This window comes from Typopeltis vanoorti, chromosome 4 (genome assembly GCF_054136105.1).
Source record: "Typopeltis vanoorti isolate ZY-2024b chromosome 4, IOZ_Tvanoo_1.0, whole genome shotgun sequence".
Lineage (NCBI taxonomy): Eukaryota > Metazoa > Arthropoda > Arachnida > Uropygi > Thelyphonidae > Typopeltis > Typopeltis vanoorti.
Genome location: NC_143552.1, coordinates 18714705 through 18734567, shown reverse-complemented (window position 1 = coordinate 18734567; position 19863 = coordinate 18714705). Strand labels below are relative to the sequence as shown.

Below are 19863 nucleotides of genomic sequence, written 5' to 3'. Positions count from 1 at the left end.
TTACTGAAGTATAAGTGCAAAGTAAAGTTACTGAGGTGCAAAGTAAACACTGCCAGTACAAGAAATACTTTTAATGCTGCATTATATATATTATAATAAAGCTATGAAATAAAGCATAGCATTGTAGTCTTGATAACCTCCTCTGTAGGAAAGTTGGAATACCGACGGATGAATTGATTCTCGTCATGCTTAGAGAAATCTTTTTATGGACATTTTCAATTACTTAACCGAACTCATGTGGAATAATAACTATTAGTCGGGGGTTAAAGATTACACCGGTTTGTTATTATTTTATGCGTATCGCATAAAATAAACAGTATCTGCAGTGAATCACTCCCATTAAATGGTGTAGTGTGGATGGTGAATTAAATGGTAGGTTGTGTTATGTGGGTACCGCCATTGATGAGTCTTCGGACTAATAATAATAATAATAATAATTTAAATTAAATATATATAGTAAAGAAAAAAACAACTCGATAATATATGTATTTGATATTACTTGAAAAAGGATAATTCATGCTCAATACCTGAGTAATCAGAAGTAACCAGCTGGAAATATATATTCCGAAATAGTATGGAAAATGTGCAATCTTTGTGGGATTCATGATCATACATCTATTCTTTAAGAACTATAAATTCTCAGAATTTATAGTTCTTAATTTTTTGTAGTTTAATGCTAATGATACAAAAGAAAAGGATATCATAAAAATATCAAAATTAAAATTGTGTGAGTAGATTCTCATTTTCGCTTTACATTGCTGTACAGTATAGCATTAAAGCAAGACGTATTTCATTATTCGAGTGAAATAACATAATAAGAAAAATAAGACAAGATTTGTAATTGTTGTGAAATTTATTTTTTAATCATTACAGAAATACAATTAATCAATATCACATTCTCTATTGAGATATGAAGTATTTACGTTTTTTTTTAAGTTCCTGACTGCTATATTTCTTCATTATACATGGCAGACACTCTACGCAGTTTTCTTGCATTTTCCTGTATATAAAAAAAGCATACGATTATAACTGGCACTAGTGGTTAAAGACTAACCACCTATTGCATTATCATTATTATAAAATACTAATAATACTAACAAATATAACTGAGCTCAGAATTTTGTACAAATGGTGCACTGAAAGTAGGGTAGAAATTTTTATTTTTTAATTTTTGGGCCATTCTATCCACCAAAGATTATAAATCTCTAGTGCATTAGTATCATGGATAGACTATATCCATGATACTAATAGAACACGGAAATTTCATTGTAATTAGTCATTTCACAAAAAATAACTAAAGTATATTAGTTTTAATAAGAATTATTAAAAATAATTCAATTAATAAAAGAAATTGTCATAGTATAAGAGATTTATTTTTATGCTTGTCCTTTGTCGAGTCGTTCAATAAACAACAACAAAAAAAAGTCAGTCCTCGTGATATAAGGCACAACAAAAACAGCATAAAAATGGAATACTTAAAGATTATAGTCTAATTATTCAATCATTTAAAATTTTAGATTCTAAGTTCCTAACCCTGGTCTTGATGTAGTCAAATCGGTATACCATCAAACATTTGATTCACAGATTGTAGATAAGCGCGCTTGCATAGATACCTTTACAGGAAAAATATTCATTCCTCCCCTCCTTTACTAGAAAAAAACTAGTAGGTATTGAAAATATAAAGATAATATCCAAATAACTTAGCATATTTGAATGATGATTGCAGTATTTGGAGATGAGAAGTCCAGTTCGTATACTGTTAAAGAAACATTGATCTTTATGTGTGACTTTATTGAAATAGAACCGCACCTCGATCAAAGTGGTGATGAGAAATGAGATAATCAGTCAATAATCTGCATTTAAAAGCGGTTTTCAGTCAATAATCTGTATTTAAAAGCGGTTTTCATTATTCACGGATACTAACAGGTAAATAAAATATGTGCTGTAAATGGGAAGCGAGAGAAAGAGACCATACGTATAGAACTAAACGGATAGACTATATATCAGGAAATACAATTAGCAGAATCAAAAGAAGACAAATTTCATTATTAATAGAAACATTAAGACTTACGTAATGAATTAGCATTCGTCGCTTAAGTTCCACAAATGTAACCGTTTGTAGGAATCTCTCAACTACGGACGAACTGTTCCCAAAAGGAGATGCGTTTTGCCGCTCGTTGATGATCCGATATTTAAGTATTTCTTGATACAATTATTCCAAGAAATGGATCGTGATGAATATTAAATATACGTCATAACCATCAATGGGGAAAACAACATTCTGAAGAAAAATTGGAAAGATATGAGAATTTTATTGTTGGAAAGATGTCTTAAAGACAGGCTTAAGAAATTTGTGATACACGATTGAAATAATCGTTTTAATTTATCTCGCGCATCTCCCTGGAACTTCAGCCTATTGCATTTTGAGGAAGCTGAAGATTCAGAATAAAGGGGGCTGTGAAATCCCGAAAAAAAAATTCAATATCCACGAAAGTTCATGTCGATATCTTGATCATACTCCATTTGCAAACTGAATGAAATGATGTCCGGCTACTTCAATTCTAGTTACTTGCTTAGAGATGAATGGGGGGAAATGGAATCAGAAATCGCATGAATGTCTATACTTCACGATCAGAATTAGTTCATGTTGACTTAAATGAAAATTTTAATCAAATTTAATTTTATGCAATTAAAATTGCATTTATTGCAAATATTGTGCAATGTACAAGAATTAGAACTTATAAGGCTTTCGTTTAGCAATTTAGCGTGACTATTTTGAAAACAAGAAACTTTTACGACATCTCTCTCTCTTTCCAGTGTTTCCGTGTCTTTTGTTTTTGTCACATATCACTTCGTTGGGTCGAAAACTCTCTATTAAATATTTTAGACTGTATTTTAAACTATGTTGAAGTTATTAGTTGGGCAAGATGATAAAATTTTATTTTCCACTGTTGACTTGCTATAAGTTCAATTAAACAGGCATGCTGAACAGAACACGTATATATACTAAATAGGTTAAAAAAAAAAAACAGCGCCATATAATGAATATACACAGATCAGCCTAAAGAAATGTCGTATTCTATTGCGATTATGCTGGAAAATTGATTCTACAATCCCCCAGTGGATATTAGGTAGAGTTTAGAGGTAGCGCCGAAATGAATGCTAAGCTCGATAATATATTTTCTCTCTATATACCATATTTGTTCTCAGATTGGTTTTCTGAAGAAAAATATCTTTTCAACTCTGTCTAGAATTACAAACCTCAGATCAAAGCTCCAGGAAAATTCTATTGCATAATTGATTGGGTTCAAACCGAATTTTTCAGTAATAAAATATATGGTATATTCGACTTTATCACGGAGTTTTCGTAGGACTGTATCACGGAATCATTTAAAATCGCTGACAGACGTTGAAGCCATACATTCAAATGAAGAACTGAGAATAATTGCTCATGAAAGTTGCCAGAAGTGTGAGGAAATATCGTATCGTTGGCTAAATAACTGTGATAATGGAAGGGTTTTGACATTTCTCTGTATTGTATGGAAAATACCGAGAAATTATAGAGAAAATACAGACAGAAATTATATAGGAGGCGTAGTTACCTTTAGCAATTTCAAATAGTTGATTAAATATATCTGTAGCTGTTGTTACTAAGTTCACTGATATTTAGAATGGTGCGATTCTCAGAAGATAATAAATTCCAAGAAGACAAATCCGGAAACAATATCAATTATTTTCAAGATTTGCACAGTGTCCTCGTAGAATCCGTAGATAACGTATCCGCTTACCAACCAACAGGATTTGGATTCGAATCCCACTGTGACATGGGTGTTTGCAAATATCTTTAGGTGATTTCATGACTCGGCCTGAGAACATGCCTTCCTTACTGAAGGTCTAAAGAACCAAAATGTTGGTCTTCAGAACTAGATTTCAGAATAATCTAATCCTTATTTCATCCACTCTACTAAAATTTTTTGGGGACTGACACAAATAACGAGATTTAAATTAAACGAAGCTATTGGAGATTTGAGCCCTCGTAGTTCAGTCGGTATAGACGAAGCCCTTTGGTTGGAAAGACCTGGATTCGATTCATGTCCGTAACATGAGGAACCGTTATCTTGTTTCTTTCGACTAAAGATGAGTTAGTCGATCTCATACGGAGGTACAAGTTTTTTTTTCACCCGGAAACTAAGGTTTATCCAACCTTAAAAAGGGCAAAGCGGCAGCGTGAATACACATTGATCTACAGTCAAAAATATATAGCGAACGTTTTCCCTGCACTTGATTCTTGGGGCCCTGTGTAGTATGAGCCCCAGTGTTGTATTATGGATAGATCCATAATTGCGAACCTTCAATATGAAAATGCCACCTAAGATGATGATGATGATGATTGGGGATTTACTTGGATATAATTCATTATACCCAACACAAGTACTATTCAGTTACGGAAAAATTTTTTACTACTAAGTAATACCGATTACTAAAGAACAAGTGCTATCTTATATTATAATATATTGCATATATTACTTGGAAACTATCAAACACTTGTGCAATATTCCAACGTATTACAGAGAACACAATCTACACGATCTGTACTCAGACTTCAGATATACACGTACTCCTCCTAATGAAATGCATTGGTTCATCCCGAATCACTGGGTATCAAAATAATAATCACAATAATGTAGAAAACTTACTTTAAAAAAAAAAAAAAAAATATATATATATATATATATATATATATATATATATATATATAAATCAAAACGAAGTATAGGGAAAATAAATTAAAACACTATGTTTATTTTTGAAGTAAAATTTTCATTTCAACATTCTAAAATGTTATTTTTCTTGCTTTTCTGTTAGCAAAATCGTCGATGACATTGGCGAAGTCTATTTCATAGTAATGTAGGTAATTCTTAATCAATTTTATTTAGAAAAACTCCTCTCACAACTAGCAACATTTTCCGCAATTGCGAGGAAAATTTGCAGTAGTATTACAATATTGGGAACTGAGTTCTCGAGACTGTTTTAGAATTAACTACAAAAGTTCAAAAAGGTTCAAAGTGCCGCCCGGGGCGGATGGCCCCCTCCGCACTCCCCTAGCTACGCCACTGGTTCTATGTATCTACGTTTTACGTTCAGGATACATTTTCACAGGATAGTTTTGCATAAATATCTTTGTCAAAGTTTGTTCCGGTTCATTAATAAAGAGCAACACAGTACAACAAACTAGAATGCAGCAAGCTTTCTAAATAGCCATAAGTTGGAATGCAATGAGCCATTTTTAACATGAAGAATAATATTTTTGTGGTGAGAAAATTTCTACTGTTTCCGAGTAAAATTCAATTTCATTATTTTTGCGATGGCTATAAATCTGGGATATTTTGATATACCTCAGTTAACAGATTGGGTCCATCATCACTTCATTCATATTTGTAGTTCTAGCACTTTCCATAACACGATGAGAAAATCCATAATTTGTAATACAAATGTACGTTTCACGCTTTTCACAACGTTTAATCACCTTTCAAAAGAAAGCAATTCTTTCTTACCTGAAAAAGCATTTCTTACTTACCTGAAGCGATCTAATCAACTCCATTTGATCACGAGCCTCACGATATGAATATTCAGATCTTTTCCCAGCCTTCCAGTCTTTAGAAAGGTGGACTTGACTAAGCACTTGGTTCACCATGATCACGAACAGAAGCAGAAGTACTAACTTTGAGCTATCGAAATGTTTAACCATGATGAAGAATGAGCCTGCAAGATCACGATAATTCAAAGAGAGTGTTTTAGTATATAGCGTGAAAAGCAAAGCACATGAATGTAAATTACTAAGGATAATTTTGGAAAACTTGAAGTGCGTACAGGAAGGTACGGTATCATTTTATGAAACTAATATAATGCACTTTTCTGAAATTTAATTTTGTTTGTAAACTGCATATGTTCTCTCTCTCTCTCTCTCTGTGTGTGTGTGTGTGTGTGTGTGTGTGTGTGTGTGTGTGTGTGTGTGTGTGTGTGTGTGTGTGTGTGTGTGTGTGTGTGTGTGTGTGTGTGTGTGTGTGTGTGTGTGTGTGTGTGTGTGTGTGTGTTCTCCTGGCCTGTTTGCCTCTTTACAGGACGCAAAATCTAAGTTTGAAGGAGGAAATATTCTGCTATCCCCTTATTAGACCGGCTAACGCGCCTTCACTTGAAAAGTCCTGATAACGGTTCTTCATGTCCTAGATGGAATTCTTTTTTGTATTTCTTAAAAGATTTGAAATAACTTTAAATATAAATCTTAAACTCCAAAGCTAAAGGTTAAATATCAATGTAAATCAAAATTAAAATATCAAATTTGTAACTATCAATGTCCATTTGCTCTTTCTTGATTCGCCTGAGAATACCAACACTTCTCGCTGCTTACTTAAAACACTTGAAAAGTCCTGATAACGGTTCTTCATGTCCTAGATGGAATTCTTTTTTGTATTTCTTAAAAGATTTGAAATAACTTTAAATATAAATCTTAAACTCCAAAGCTAAAGGTTAAATATCAATGTAAATCAAAATTAAAATATCAAATTTGTAACTATCAATGTCCATTTGCTCTTTCTTGATTCGCCTGAGAATACCAACACTTCTCGCTGCTTATACAACTCTGAGACACATTATGTTTAACAACTTTTCTTTATCTCAGGGAAATTAATAATAAAGGATCATTTCCTTGAACGGCACCCTTACTGTTCATTCTTAACAAAGGCTATTTGATTATAATTTACCTAACCAAAGACCTCTAGTATAATTAATATGTGAGAATCTTAATTAATATGTAAAACTACGATTTCATCTCTTTGAAATAAACGAATACGCAACAGTGCTAATATTTCAAATACCAACACAAATATTTACATATTTATATGAAGACATGCACTTAATCTTACTTATATACCTACAAGAATAATAAGTGATTTAACCAATTTATTTATTCATTTTAATTATTCATAGAAGCATAAGTCGAATTTCATTTGATATAGCACGAGTGCAGCGACTCGTACTATATCCCTGGTGTGTGTGTGTATATAGCAATTGGTAGTTAATGGTTAAATTAAACCTTAACTAAAATATTTAATTCATGTACGGCATTAACAGTAATGTCTTAATTATTTCCTTTTTTTTTGTAATTAGTAACGTCTGCAAAATTATTCTATATAGTTAAAATTAATTAAAACAAAGAAAGAAAACTAAACAAATTTCGAGATGAATCTATGAAAAGAAAAATAATTTGAATATCCACATGGAGGTTTAAATTTGCTTTCTTCTGTTATGACACACAAATCCGTTACAATGAAAGTCATATTTCAAATGTACTGCGCATCTTTTTTTTTTTTTTTACTTTTTGCCAAAGTACAGAATTCTAATTTATAAATTAGTCCTTAATCATATAAAATTAATAAATAATTTTTGAACTTACCTAAGCAAGTCGTTAGTCTTCGGTAATCGAATTCTACTTAAAGATCCGCGGAAACTCAATGCCACAAGCTTTGTGGCTGCGTCTTATATCATTAGGTTCCACGTGATTCTCACAGGTGGTGAAAGACCGACTCGCGCATCCACAGCACATGTGATGCTGTTATTTTCAGATATATATTCCATTGCATTTTTTTAATCAGTCATCCCTGTTTACATTCGTATTTTTCACAGAAGATAAACTACCGTCAGCGCACTCGACTTCACAAATGTATGTTCGCAAGTGTGTGAAGTGTGTGTGTGTGTGTGTTTGTAATTAGCCTTTCCGTTTCAAACTTAAATCTCCCTGCTGAAAGAGTTGTCTGCCTCAGACGTTTTCTTTTAATTGCGCCTGTCCTTTCGTTTAACTTCAGGTTTTATTAACTTAATTAATTCCAAGGAAATATACCGCGCAATACTTTCGATAAAAGGCAACAATATCACTATTAATAAAATGCATATTAGAATACTTTTAATCACGTTTTACAAGTAGCGATAATCACGTGCCTTAGCATTAGATTTTGTCACGTGGTCTTATATGAATAATGTCATTTATCCTCATCGTTAAGTTTCTTTATGTCTATTTGAATATTAGAAAGAAGGATATGTCAATAAGAATTTTTTCACTTTAAAGTTTTAGAATGCTATATCGAATATTGTTTAATGTTATTAGATGTGTAAAATATAAAGAGATGAATTCACCAAGAGAAGTAAATATAAAATTCGTTTAAATGATTTCATTAAGATAACAGGCAATGCTTTTGTCTAAGTTTAATAAGAGATCTGAGATCTGTAATTTCAAAATCTCCAGCTGGATGATGTATCCCAATGCAGATTTATTGTAAATTTTGTTCCAGCACTATTCAATTCAATTTTGTTGTAATTTATTGTCCCATCAGTACTTAATAGCTTAATAATAATTAGTGTGTTGTTTTCATATTTACAATCAAGATCAGGGGTGTCCAAATTTATTTCGCGTGTGACCCACAGGCAGGCCATACGCGATTTTGTGTGGCCCGCCTGTGGGTTTTGATTTTCACGATAAAATAAAATAACAACTTGAATGGAACACGTATTAGATATTTTAATTCTATCACTAATCGATAATCTCGATGTTAGTAATTTTATTTGGTATTTTTACATCGCTATATACCCACGTATTTTTCAAATATTAGATGTGTCGAAGAAGCGTTCTTACGTTGTTTTGTTCCAACGCGCATGCTCCGAGCGCTCACGGGGAACGTGAACGCACGATTAGTGCGCAATTAGTGTTGTTCGTTTGTTCAGCTATCGAAGTTGTGTCGCTGTTGGTCACCAAATTACTAGATACGTATTGTGATTTATTTCCGTGTTATCTTTAGTAATCTACTTCTACTTAATAAATTTTATTACAACTTATCGTTAAACAGCCATGTCTAACAAGAAAAGAAAAATTGAAAATGAAAAGCTAGTGTATCAAAGCCTACCTTTAACCTTTGTGGCTGGATAGCTCTCAATCCCTTGGATTATGATCCCTTCATCTCTATGGAAAATGGCTTAAATTAATGAGAATTTATCGAGCACCTGGCTCACCCATTTTAGGGCAGTGCAGGAGCGTCTGTACCGATGAGCAGAGCCGTTTTTATCGTAGTTAGATGACTGTCGAATGAGTTGATTGGGATGACTAGCTACTTTGGTGAAATATGTAATGGCAGTATCTCGGAGAAACATGTGAATATCAGGAATGTCAACGTCTCGGTGGAGGAGAGTATTCCTGACAAACCACGGAGCATAGAACATCATACGGAGACATTTGTTCTGGATGACCTGTAGCTTTTTGATGTTGCCAGGGGAGGTGTGACCCCAAGTCGGTGATCCATAGGTCAATATGGGTCTAATGATTGCTTTATAGATTCGTAGTTTGTTTTCAGTGCTGACACAGCTTCTTCGGTTGAGAAGAGAGTAAAGTTGCATAATTCCGGAGTTTGCCTTGTTGCAGGCATAATCGATGTGAGAGTTAAAGTTGAGGCGGTTATCTAGTTCAATGCCTAAATATTTGGTGCTGGATTTCCATTGAATAGTTGTGTTGAAAAATTTGACTTGTCCGTAGTGGGATGCCTTCCGTCTTGTGAAGACAATGGCAATACTTTTGTCGGCATTCACAGCTATTCTCCATTTCCTGAGCCATTTTTCTAGGTTTGTTGTTGCGGTTTGTAAGCGCTGCGTAGCTAAGTTCGGTCTGAGAGATCTACTCAAAATTGTCATGTCATCCGCATAGCAAACTATGGTGGTTGATGTCGTGTTAGGGACAAGATTCACCTGCAGTGAATCTTTTCAAAGAGGATTTGAGTCCTCTCAACTTGACCTGAAATTTCCGGTTTTATAAGGAATCGATAAGTTTGATAAGGTAGAGCGGAACGTTGGCCATAAATAATTTATAGATGAGCCCTTTGTGCCAAACCTTATCAAAAGCTTTTGCTACATCCAGAAAAACAGCTCCTGTATGTTGTCGCCAATTGAATCCAGTAGTGATGAATTCGACCAGTCTGTGAACTTGTCGAGTAGTAATGTGCCCAGTTCGAAACCCAAACTGCTATTTCGGTATTGTGTTGTTTTTGTTCACCACATCTTGAAGTCGATTGAGGATGATTTTTTCTGCAAGTTTTCCCAGGCATGAAAGGAGACTGATGGGCTGTAATTTTGCGGTAACTGAGGCGCTTTTCCCGGCTTATGAATGAGGATTATATCTTCTTGTTTCAATCGGGTTGGAAAATAGTTTAGTCTGATTATTGCATTTATAATTGCTACCAAATGCATGACAGCTTTGTGCGGAAGGGCCTTGGTTGTTCTGTTGTTAATTTCATATGGGCCAGGGGCTTTTTTGTTGTTAAGCTTCCTAACGGTTGAGTAGACCTCTTTAGGCGAGGTGGGACAGATATTTTCACGATTGTTAGGCTGCCGGAGCGCTGTACGGACTCGACGGTGAATTTTCTCTATGAAGACCAAATCCGATTGCACATAATTAGGACTGCACTGAAGTTGAAGAGCTTCAGCGAGGGCTTCTGCCTTTTCATCATCCCTATAAACTATACCTCTTTCTCCGTGAATGGACTGGATATTGGAACGGTTTGTAAGGAGAGTTTTTGCCAATTTCCATAAGGAGTTATCTTCAGTTTTCAGGGAACAAAGTTTTCTTTCCCATTGTTGATTTCTGTGATCTTTTAGTGCATAGCGAAGTAAGTTTGATGCTCTGTTCAGCTCTTGGCGGTCTTGAGGAGATAGCGTGTTATGAAAGCGACGTCTGATTTTATTTTTGTTTCTGATTAGAGCAAGGATTTCTTCTGGAAGTAGGTTTACTTGAGCTGGAGTGAAAATAGAAGAGGCTGCAGTTAAGCTAGTTTGAATTTTGCTTTCCAGGTTGTTGACTGCAGTGTCAGTTTCTTCACAGGAAGAGATATTCGGCACTGAATCCATGATAGTGTTGATTGTAGCCTTGAAGTTTGTGAAATTAGTAAATGACTGACTGGGAATAAGTTCCGGATCCCCTCCCAGTTTTAGAAGTACTGGGTTGTGGTCCGAACTGAGGTCGTTAACTACTTGCAGCTGGAATTGATGAGATGTGTTTTTGAATATGGCTATATCTAATACATCAGGCCTGCTGTGTGTTGGTTCAATCGGACCTGCGATAATAATATTTCTTAGCTTAGCAAAATTGTGAAGGATTTTTCCGTTATAATTGGCACACCTGCTATTCCATAAGGGATGTTTTGAGTTTAGATCTCCTACTACTATTATTGCTTCCGAAGTGTCAAGCAACTGAGAAAGCAACTGAGAGGATAGCAGAGTTCTGCCTGGAGGGTTATAAACGGAACATATTTTTAAGATGCCTGCATTAATGGTGTAAATTTCTATGCCAGTTTTTTCAAGATTAGTTGTAGGAATCTTTTTGACCTCATTGTAATGGATGTTTTTTTTTTTTTTTTATAAAGATTGCAGTACCTCCACCTCTGGCATTAGGTCTATCATTTCTAATTAAAGAGTAATTTCTTAGCTTGGGATTATCACAGGGCCGCAGATGGGTCTCGTTAACTAACTGGATAGCAATTTTGTAGTGAGTAGCAAATTCATGGAGTTCTAGAATGTTGTTGCTGAGTTCATTTAGCATTCCAGAATGCGACCTGAATGGAATTTATTGTGATGACCGGATTATCCATTAATCAACGAGAATATGACTTGGGTATTTTTAAGAAATCTGTTTGTGTCAGCCTGGTTTGGATTTGATTTGCTAAAAGCTGATAGCATTTCTCCCAAAGTGGCAGCAAGCATCTCAGCAGAGTTTTGGCTGCTTAGTATGGTTTCTGCCGATTTGTTGCGTGAGGAAACTAGAGGCATACGATTTAGCAGGTGTAATAGCCCGCACTTTAATTTCCGATTCAGGTTGTGTGACTCGCTTCTGAGTGGACGGGGCTACTGCCTCCCTAGTCCTTGTCAGGTTAGATGGGTGGAGTGAACAGCCCTTGTAGTTAGCTGGATGTGGGCCGCCGCAGTTGGCACACTTAGCAGGAGTGGTTCTTGACTTGGCACATGTATGCGAGGGATGATTATTTCCGCACTTTACACATTTGTATTCCGCCCTACAAAGCTTCTGCGCATGACCATACTTTTGACAGCGGTGGCATTGTCCGGCGGATGTCTTCCTTCTGAGGGGTTCAGTCCTGATATCCAAGTTACAGACAGTCTTAAGGTCATAAATCTCTCGTTGGTCTTTACTGATCTCCACCAAGATCAGAGGCATGGGCCGCTTATCCGCTTTGTACATGCGTGATATTTTTATTGGTGTTAGTCCTTGCGATTTGAGATCAGTGGCTATTTCTTCAGAATGGTATGGTTTCTATCAAATCTCTGATGACCACCTTGAGGTTTTGTTTCGCTTTTAAGCTGAAAAGTATGATATGGGACTTTCAGTTCATCTAAATGTCTGGTGAGCAGGCTGAATCCGGACTCCTTCATCGGTGTTCTTTGCTGAATTGAATTTGATATTGTTGTTTTTCATCAACTCAGTGATTGATGACCATTTTTCTTTGGAGCGTAAGATCACTGGTGGAATTTTCTCTTCAGGCTGTATTACTGTATCCGTCTCTATTATTCTTTCAGTTTGTGCTGTAGTGTCCATTGGTGCTGCTCTCTCTGAGGTCTGAGTATTTCAGGTTCTGCAGCTAGAGACTCCTTCTTTCTCTTCTTCCTACTGACTACTTGAAAGTCTTCATTATCCTCTAGTGTGTGAATAATCAGCTGATGTGGTATTTTCTTTGCTCGAATCTTGTGAGGTGTTAGGAAGAGGATCAGGGGATTGGTAGTTCTCTGTTTCAACCTCTTCTATTTGGTGGATTACCAATAGCTGCTTGAAGTCGAGCTCATCATATGGAGAGTCCATAATTTGGCCTAAGAGAAAATAGCGGTTTCTCGGGCTTCCCGAGTAGTTTGGGAGTGATCCTGTAGACTTTGAGAGTCTACTAGCTAATCCCGTAGACAGCTTAGAGTAAGCGTCTACCAGCAAAAGTTAGTTTATTATAGGTGACTATCCTAAAAACAAGGAAAAAGGAGTTTCGGGAACTTACTTGGACACAGTGCAGAGACCTACCTCCCTAAAATACCATTCATCCACCACTGGTCCTCACTGCGGGTGGGGCCTGCCGGCCATTAGACCTCTGCATATTTTACAGAGGGGGAGATAGTAGGTCTCGAACTGTGTTAGTTCCAGTGCAATGCGAGCTTCCCGAAAAACCTTATATAAAATTCAAGTAGGCAGAGTCTAAAGGAATACGTCCGATCACAACGACAGCAAAATTCAAAAACTCCTCTCCTGTATCAAAGCCGATGGGAATCATAGTATTTTATTAGAAACAACAGCAATAAAATTCATTGTCTTGTTTGCATGCAAGTTTTGTCAGTGCCTAAAGAGTATAATGTGAAACGACACTACAATACATTACACAGTAAAACATTTGAGATGTATATTGGAGAATCAACAAGCACAATTATTGCAGAATATAAGAAGAAATTGATGCACCAAACGAGTTATTTTGCAAACATAGCACTAAACAAAGTTCAAGCCTTGCCGCTTCGTACACAGTAGCATTGGAGTTAGCAAAAGCAAAAATGCTTTTTAGTGAAGGTGTGTTTGTGAAGAAATGTGCAATTGAAATGGCAAAACAATTTAATGAGCCGAAATTAGCTGAGAAGTTCGAAACAGTGGCATTATCTCAACAGATCGGCGCAAGACGTGTACAACACATGGATCAGTATGAATCAAAGAAACTGTGTGATTTAATAGCAAAATGTGAGTACTTTTCATTGTGTGTGGATAAAAGCACTGATCAAGCAGATGTAAGTTAACTTTTAATTTTTGTTCGAACTATTCCAGAGGACTTTACTATTAATGAAGAACTCCACAGTCTTATATCTTTACATGGGAATAATAAAGGTAGTGATATTTTCGAAGCAGTTCAAAAGTCTGTTATGAACTTTGGAGGATTCGATAAATGTTCCTGCATCGTAACAGATAGGGCCAAAAACTATCGACGGGAACTGGAAGCGGCTTTTCCGGACTATTGAAACAAAATAATGTTCTGCCCTACAATGCATTGCATAATTCACAAGAAGCACTCTGTGGAAAATTTCTATGTCAAGTCAATGCCATGAAAGTAACTGTAAAAATAACTAATATTATACGAGGAGATAATAGATCTCTGACTCATCGTAAGTTTCGCGATTTCTTGAGAGAAATGGATGCTGCATATGGCGATTTGCTCTTTTATTCTGATATTCGCTGGTTGAGTGCCGGAAAATGTCTGGAACTCTTTTTTGCTATTAGGAAAGAAATACCCATATTTCTTAAAAAATATATGAAAAAAGTCTGACACAACAGAAAATGAAAATCAAGTGCAAGATCCATATTTTTATCAGATCTTCATTTGTAACAGATGTGACCAACCATTGGAATGAGTTGAACTTAAAATTGCAGGGCAAACAACAGAATCGAGCCAATTTTTATGGGATTTGAATGGCTTTAAAAGTAAATTGAAGCTTTTTAAATCAACTTTGGCTAATAATACTTTTACTTTTTTTTTCCGAATTGCAAAGAACATTTTAGAGAAATGAAGAATTTTGAGGAAATATCATTTTCAGCTCCTGTAAAGTATATTGAAATGATCATTGCGAATTTTGAGAATCGATTTGGTGATTTTAAGGAAATTAAAAAAGATATTTCGGTTTTTACTCAACCCTTGACTGTCAGCATTGAAAATGTAAGATCTGAACTTCAACTGGAATTGTGCGATTTGCAGTCAGACCCTTTTATACTAACAGAAGTGAAAAAGGAGAAGATTTTTTAAATTACTACCAATAGAGAGCTACTCGAAATTGATGAACTTTGCACTCAAGATGTGCTCAATGCTCGGGAGCACATATCTTTGCGAAAGCACTTTTTAAACGATGAAATTCATAAAATCACAGATAATTCTCTTGCAAATTTACTGCGATTGGCAACTGCAAGCATCGAAATTGATATACAATAGGTACTTTAGTAAACGAAGCCGAACTACCGCAGAACTCTCGCTAAAATGAAATAAACAATTATTATTTCTTGTTTACTGTTTCAATAAAAACTTTTATAAGCACCATGACTTTTCCTTCTCATGAAATTTTCGAAGTGCTTGCTATACCTAACTAACGGTAAGACTCTCCAAGTAACTTAATACATGTACTGTATTTATTATTCTGGGTGCGGCCCTTGGATAATTTTTTTTTTAATACGACCCTCGGATTACCTAAGGTTGGACAGCCCTGATCTAGATGATAAATAGCAAAAATAAGAAAACAGTTACAAGCTAGCAGTCCTTCTAGTTAAATTACAGTGTTTCTCATTTTTCTATGCTGGGTGAGTATTCAACGATTTCATGTTGAATACTAATTCAACGATTTCATGCTACAAATACAGGCCATCAAGAACTTTCGGGGAAAAAAAAAAAAACGAAAATGCCGTATTTCGACATCATAACTGCTAAACGTTTAAGACAGCTTAAAGAGGTCTCAGAAATGCTCTATAGCCTCATACAGTGTAACGAAAACCAAGGCTTAATTCTGTATTTGGTTGGTCTGCATATATCAAACATTTAACATGTTGCAGCGGATCTGAAATATGAAATATGCTGTCACAGAAAGTGACAGCAATAAGTAGATTTGTTTAATTCAGCGGATTTTTCTCTCCGTTATATGCATTAGACTGCCGAAGTTAGCGTAAAATCTTTCTATTTCTTATTAATTAAAGCACGATATCGTGATCTTGATGATATACAGTAAGTCCGAAGAGTTACAAAACTTGTTGTCATTTATTGTTATTTTAATAAAAACCATTTCTCTTTACTAAACATACTATCTTTAATCCGGAAGTTCAGAAAATCTGTTGAACCACAGATACATTAGACGTCCATACTCAACGATTTCTTTGATTGCAATTATCAAATAAAATCAGCTCCTTCTCATATATCATTGATATATGATTTATAGCATTGATATATAGCTGAAATATAGCATTCATGAGATATAGCATTGATAATTACTGTGATGAAACCCATTATGATAAGTGCAGATCTTAAACTACTGATAAACGGGTTCCATTCTAATAAATCATATCCAAGTTTTTATTTTATTTTATTTTTTTTAAAGGTAATATTATTAAAAATTTAATGAAATTTGAATTTTTATTCAAATTGATCTTTTTCTTTTTTTTAGTTCGAAATATAACTAGCAATATAAAATCGAAAATTTGTATCCCGTATAATTGAATATTTGTCGAAAATTAATAGTATGACGATCACGTTTATAGCACAGAGAATTAATTTCTATTAAAATAACCATAAAACTGAACTAGTTTCTAACTGATTAAAAAAACTGGAAAGTGTAATCACCCATAAAACATTACGAACTTCAACAATTTTTAGTGAATTCAATTTTTAGTTGTGGGATATAAAACACAACTTTTACAAACCAGCGCTGTCCGCTATAGAGTATTATTCTTAATCAACCATTTCTGAATTTTACCCATCTTATCCTCCCTTCACTTACTGCCAGAGATGACTTAGAATTAACTATTTCTTCAGAGATAGTTCTGGTTCTCTTGCTTTCACATACTACACGAGCCACCATGCTGCCTGTATTAATATGAAAATTGTTGCATTCACATTCATATTTTTCAATATGACGAACACCTCAAGTCCATCTGCCTCAATTCTCACATCAGTCTCTTGCACATCGGAATTTCAAAATCTCCACTCGGATGATATATCCCCCTCACCAAAATATTACTGTAAGTCAACTATTTCTTATTTCTGCTGCTACTGTCACTTTCTGACCATCAGTATTGATTAAAAGTACTTTCCACATTCCTTCTTCCTCTTATGCACCACATAATATATAAGAACAATCTCTCGTGAATTTCCTTTGGCCCATTTAGCTAATTTTCTCTCATAATCTGATTTGGTCTTCCTTATCATACTACTCATCTTCCTTCTATTGTGCTTTGTATTGCTTATGAGCTCGAAGATTACGTTTTTCTTTATATTCCTTCTACCCTGGTTTATTTTTATTTTTATTATTATTATTTTTTTTTACAGCTCATGCTTTATATCACTACTCATCATTCAATCCGTACTTAGTTTATTCTCCTGACCCTGGATATACAGTCTTCTGATACCGCCTCTCTCACACATTCTCAAGCACATCCCATACACTCTGACATTTTTTCCTTATAGTCAATTATGCCATGGAGTACCTCCAAGCTGTCGTCTTTGCTTATCATAATCACCAGCTTTTTATAATTCAACTTAAATCACTTTCTTGAATGAAAATTCCACATGTTTAGCAACCTCCAAGAACAAGACTACATGATAGTTTTGCCAGATCGGTGGCAAAATGACCACTGGGTTTATAGACTTTCTCCGATGCTATTACCAGATCGAGCACTTTCAAGTCCTTGGTCCTCTCCATCACATGATATTTCAGGCAATTATTCCATAGTACCTGTATAAATTCAATGTTCATCCTACCATGTGCCATTTCTTCCTTCCAATCTATGATATCATATTTGAAGCCCCCATAATAATTATACAACCTGCAATCATTTTGTTAATTTGCCGATGCACGGGAGCTACATCTTTCTGTGCTATCTGACCTATAGTAGTAGCCAACAATGTGGTGATGTTGTCCTCTATTTCACATCAGATAGCCTCAAATTAACCATCATGCTCAAACCAAAAATGTTCATTAATTTCTATTTTAGATGACCGAAGCTCTACAAATATCAACAATACCCTTCCTCTTGTTTTATTCCTTCTACAATATACAACACCCCTTATATTCTATCTCGTTATCCGGAATTATATCAGTTACGATATAATTTTCTATCAACCATATAATATAATTTGATCAATAATAATATTAATAATACAGGGTGCCATAAAATAACTTTCCCTCTTTGGAGGCATCTGTAGTTAAAATCAATACACGGAATGAGACCAAATTTTATATTGAGACTTTTGAAGGCATTGGGAGATGATTTCCGCGAAAAAAAAGATTTAAGTACCAAACGTCGCCGACAGGGGAAATTTTGGCGCTGGCGGAGCCGAAAATAAGCGGATAATTACATCAAAGGCAGATAAAATGGAATAATAACATTTCGAAGGTGTAAGCGACAATCGCGTCACTCATTCCAGCTAGATATGTGGCGCGTTACAATGATAATACGGATAGAAGTGAAGCATTTTCTGTAAGATTTTTCAGACTGTACCATAAGCCATATCAAGTTTGCGAGCTATGGCACGAACCCTTGGACCAGTACTAGTCCCTGTGTCGCCGAACACCGCAGTAGCAACGTCTGTTACTGTCTCTTCTTGCACTGCTTTGCGTCCTCTGCCAAGTCTAACTCCTAGTGATCCAGTTCCTTCAAACTTCTTAATCATAGCTCTTCTCTCAGTGCTACAGCTGACATAGGACCTGTATGCAGGTTATGAAGCTTTCCAAATTCCCGAAGGGCCGCTACGGCATTGCACTGTTTAAGGTAAAACAACTTAACAAGTAAAGCACGCTGAGGCAAGGTAGGACGCATATTGAGCAGAATTCGTCAGTCATTCGAATAACTGCCTGAACTTTCTCAATCCCTTTTTAAGTGGAATTGGTGGTGCTGCTGTCACGTACGCACAGTAAAATTTGCATAATCTTTTTTTACCTGCGTTTACTGGAAATATTTGACTGCTTTTGGCTCCGCCGGCGCTAAAATTTCCCCTATCGGCGACTTTTGGTACTAAATCGTATTAGTTTTAGCTACAGATGCCTCCAAAGAGGGAAAGTTATTTTATGGCCATCTGTATAATTTTCTATCAACCATAAATGTGAGTACAGAAATGATTATGCGATATCGAATGTAGTTTCATAGGATTCTAATCTGAATCCTATGAAACTACATTCGCCATCGCATAATCATTTCTGTATTCGAATTTATTTGTCCAAAGAATGGCTGGACCGACACTTGACGGAAATCCCCCGCTAACACTTCCAGTCTCCCTGCTACCGTTCCATCTTTCATCAATAGTTTTCCTGCCCCGAACACTTTCATTTCTCCAGAGAACAACAAACTCTCTAAACACTTGTGTCACTTCTTACTCAAATGCTGTCAATTTCCCGCATTCAATTTTCTTCTGTCTCAAATACGCCCAAACATTCATAAATAAGATCCCTACTTCCTCTTTTGACACATTCTGTTAATGATGTCATTCATTATTACTGTTGTTCTTTTCCATTTTGCATGTCATACCTGCAAAACGCTCAATATCTTAGCCTCTCATACCCTTTTTGCTGGATACAGCAACCTTAGATCCTTCATAACGCCATTCACGCTACCTCACGAGTTATTCGTACTAACCATTACTTAGTATATTAATTAGTAATGATTAGTAATTATTAATTGCTGAGTATTACTAATTAATTTTCGTACTAACCATTACTTAGTATATTAATTAGTAATGATTAGTAATTATTAATTGCTGAGTATTACTAATTAATTTTCGTACTAACCATTACTTAGTATATTAATTAGTAATTGTTAGTAATTATTAATTTCTGACCATTACTAATTATATACTGTTAATCATATTAAATGTTAGTGACTAAGGATGGTTAAGTACTTAACTTCATTCGTAACATTGGAATTATTAATCATTATGGATTACTATTAGTGATTTTCGTAAATGTTAAATGTTTGGATATTAATAGAGTGATTAATAACCTTATTGCGAAATATGTTTCTGTTACTTTTAGTTCTAATAACTATAATTATATAGA

General features: G+C 35.1%; 1 long non-coding RNA gene across 1 annotated transcript; it reads right to left on the bottom strand.

Moving 5' to 3' along the window:
* Positions 1 to 946: 946 nt before the first annotated feature.
* LOC150107139 (uncharacterized) lies at positions 947 to 7461 on the bottom strand. Its single transcript, XR_016548231.1, has 3 exons — positions 7454 to 7461; positions 5579 to 5763; positions 947 to 1000 (listed from the first exon to the last, which is right to left on the bottom strand). It is a non-coding gene; the product is annotated as an uncharacterized LOC150107139 (long non-coding RNA).
* Positions 7462 to 19863: the final 12402 nt, after the last annotated feature.